This window comes from Bos grunniens, chromosome 11, assembly GCF_055505025.1.
Source record: "Bos grunniens cultivar Pamir isolate PY7600 chromosome 11, Bosgru_T2T1.0, whole genome shotgun sequence".
NCBI classification, from domain to species: Eukaryota; Metazoa; Chordata; class Mammalia; order Artiodactyla; family Bovidae; genus Bos; species Bos grunniens.
Window position 1 is genome coordinate 78,504,759 of NC_141175.1, and position 3,494 is coordinate 78,508,252.

The window sequence follows — 3,494 nt, forward strand, 5'->3', positions numbered from 1 at the left end:
CAACAGAAGGCTATGGGGCACATGGCCGCAGGGGCCCCGGTGGCTGGAACAGGCCCTAGACACTGCATGCGTCCAGATCTGGGTCTGGGTGCAGATCCAGAAGGAGACAGGCAGAGTTTGCTCTTGGCAGGACAGAGAGTCCCAGTTCTGAAGGTCCCCAGGGGCCCGGAGAGGGTTTTAAATAGCCAGGGACAGCCCAATTGTGAGGCCTGCTTTAAATTGATTGAATCATCTTTAATTGTTGGTTGGTGCTGAAATGAAGAATGAGGTATGGCTTTAAATAGGAACCATAAGTGTTTCAGTCACACCCTTAGTGGGAACTGCAAGCTCAGATCTGCTCTCCTATTCAGAGCCGGGAGGCAGTAGAGACGGTGGCCCGCAGCTCAGAAGGTGGGGTCTCACTGATTCAATCAACGAATCCGTCAACCAATCCATCCATCCATCCTTTTGCCCGAGCTTACTTACTCACATCTGCTCCTTCGTGGCTGTGCCCAGACCCATCCTCCTAGAGTTGACAGACGAAAAGGAGCCCAGGGTCCTGCCTTCGGGGCTGTCTGGCCTTGGAAAGCCATCTGAGTTCTCTGGGCCTCCATTGCCACATCTGTAAACCAAAATGAAGCTTGCCCTGCCTGCCTCCTTCAACGAGCTCTGAAAGCTATCATCTGGCCCATTATTGCTTGTGCATCAGCACCTCCCCTACCTGGCCCTGGGCTAAGCTGGGATGTGTGGGGAGCATGTGCCCTCTAGGGCCCAAGGGCTCTCCCCCAGCCACAGGTCACAGCCCACTCAGTGGTGCGTCCTCGGTGTTCTCTGGGCCTGGGCTGGAGTCCCCATCCATCCCTTTTACCTGGGGCCTGCCTGGCAGGCTCACTTGGTTGCACCTTTAACCTCCAGATTTCCCTAACTCCCACCCGGAGCCACGCGGAGCAGTCAGAGAGCCTGAGAAGGCCCACAGAGACAGGGTTCTGACGGTCAGTCTCCTTGGGAGGGTGCAGACACTACACCCCACCACCAGCCAGTCCTGGGACAGAATCAGGGACCATCTGGGGCCATTTCCCCATCTCTGAAGAACAGATATGGCCAAGGGCAGATTCCTGGATTTCCCTTTTTGCTTGATGTTAGATTTAGGACTTCGAGGGCCTGAGAGAGAAAGTGACAGGGAGGCAGATTTTAGCTCACCTGGACAACCTTTGAAATGAGGCTTTCTCAGGGAATACCAGAGGAGCTCAGACCAAGCCTGGATGAAGCTTCCACGGAGAGCATTGCAGAAGGCCGCCTCTCAGGCTGGGACAGACAGGGCTGGTATCAGTGCTGGAAGACCACATCCTGGTCCATCTCTGACCTACTGTCTCCGCAGTCTTGAGTCAGCTGCTGCATCTCCCTGAACCACGGGCTCCACTTTTGTGAAAATGCGGAAATAAGGCTTTTCTGAAAAAGAGCAGTATGAGGATTCTGAAATATGAACTAACATGCAAAAGTACTCTTGGCTTGGCCCAGGATCAGTAGTGGATAAATGCTGGTTGAGTGTGAATAGAAGCCAGGTGGGGGCTTGTACCAGGTGATCCCCTGAGGGTCCATGACTTTAATCAGCCTCGGTAGCCAAAGGCCCAGGTGAGGACACTGCCAGATCAAGTGCCCACAGGGTTTATAGGTGCTAGGATAAGAGTCGGAGAAGGCAATGGCACCCCACTCCAGTACTCTTGCCTGGAAAATCCTATGGATGGAGGAGCCTGGTAAGCTGCAGTCCATGGGGTCGCTGAGGGTCGGACACGACTGAGCGACTTCACTTTCACTTTTCACTTTCATGCATTGGAGAAGGAAATGGCAACCCACTCCAGTGTTCTTGCCTGGAGAATCCCAGGGATGGGGGAGCCTCATGGGCTACCGTCTCTGGGGTTGCACAGAGTCGGACACGACTGATGCCACTTAGCAGCAGGATAAGAGTGGGTAGTTAAATGTTGCACCATGTCTTTAGCTTGACTTCTTTTTGGAGAGGGAGCCCAGAAGGGACGGACAAATCTTAGGATCTATATGAAGTTGAAAGAAAGCTCTTATCTCATTTCTTTCTCCAAGCTGCACGGGATGGCTACTTGCAGAGTAATGGGAACTGAAGGGGTCTGGGCCACATTCTCTGGGTCCTCTTCCCACATAGCTATCCAGAGTGGGAGAGCTGGGCTCTCTTTGTGGTGCCAAAATAAACTTGCCTTGTTTCCAGCAACACAAGAGGCCTTGAGTGAAGCTGCTTTTGCCAAACCCTATAAGGAAGCGAGGTGGGGGGATTTGGGGGGAGAGGGGAGGGGAGCCTGGAATGAGAGATTCCCCTCCACCCCTCATCCCTCACCTCCAGCTTTCTCCTGACTTCCAGAGAAGTCTGTGTAGGCAAGCCCAAAAGCAGGTCCCAGAGGGCACTGTGGAAATCTGGGCTTTTAGGGGAAAAAAGAAGGGACAGGAATTCCCATTTGAGTGTCTCCTATGTGCTCGGTACTTTGCTTACAGTCATGCCAGTGGGCTGGGGGTGCACACAGACCTCGGGGCAAGCGCTGATCCTGTCACTTGCTAACTGTGGTCTGGGCAAGCATTACTACCTTCTCTGTGCTTCCGTTTCCTCATGTGAAAGTGAAAATGAAGTCGCTCAGTCGTGTCCGACTCTTTGCGACCCCATAGACCGGAGCCCACCAGGCTCCCCCGTCCATGGGATTCTCCGGGCAAGGGCACTGGAGTAGGTTGCCATCTCCGTTTCCTCATAGGAGCTAACAACAATACACTTCAGAGGGTTGTATCAAAGGTTAACTCAGGTAATGTAAAATGCTCAGCCTAGCATAGAGCACAAAAATTACCCTCAATGCATATCAGTTGTCATTACTATCCAATAGTTGCTGTTTATAATAACTTTTACTATTATTATTTTCAGTTCAATACCCAGAGGTGGGTACTATTACATACTTACTACAGGTATGGGAACTTCAGCTCTGGAGGGTTGAGACACTTTTTCAGGGTCTGACAGTTAGTGCGTGGCAGGCTTAGGGTTCAGACTCGGGTTTGACCGGCTCCAAGGCTCACAATTTTACCTGCATCTGAGATGAGGCCCTGACTGGGTTTCTTGATGCAGAGGCCAAGCTGCTCTGAGGATGAGGATTTGCAAAGTGGTGAAGTCAGAGCCTCTCGGGCAACAATTTCATGGCCCCACTGTCCCCAAGACTTCATGGACTCAGTCACTGTCCAGCTGGGCCTGGCTGAACACTAAAGCCCACGGATCCCCTTGCCAGGACTCAGGGCCCCTTTATCTCTGGAGCATCCATCTGGAGTGAGTGGCTGCAGCTCAGGTCCTGCTCTGAGCAACATCTACACAATTAGACCCCAGGCCTCCCATTCCTACACGGAGAGCTTGTTGAAGCTGAGCCAAAGCCTCTTGGGATGTAAATTCTAGTTGTCGCTTCCTAGCTGGGTGACTTAGGGCTTGTTACTTGCTCTCTCTGAGCCTCACTTTTCTCCTA

The 3,494-nt window shown here is 52.5% G+C and overlaps 1 long non-coding RNA gene across 1 annotated transcript; it reads right to left on the reverse strand.

The window, feature by feature from the left end:
* Positions 1 to 213: 213 nt before the first annotated feature.
* On the reverse strand, positions 214 to 1,428 carry LOC147363369 (uncharacterized). Its single transcript, XR_015137020.1, has 2 exons — positions 1,180 to 1,428; positions 214 to 601 (listed from the first exon to the last, which is right to left on the reverse strand). It is a non-coding gene; the product is annotated as an uncharacterized LOC147363369 (long non-coding RNA).
* Between the last annotated feature and the right edge of the window lie 2,066 nt (positions 1,429 to 3,494).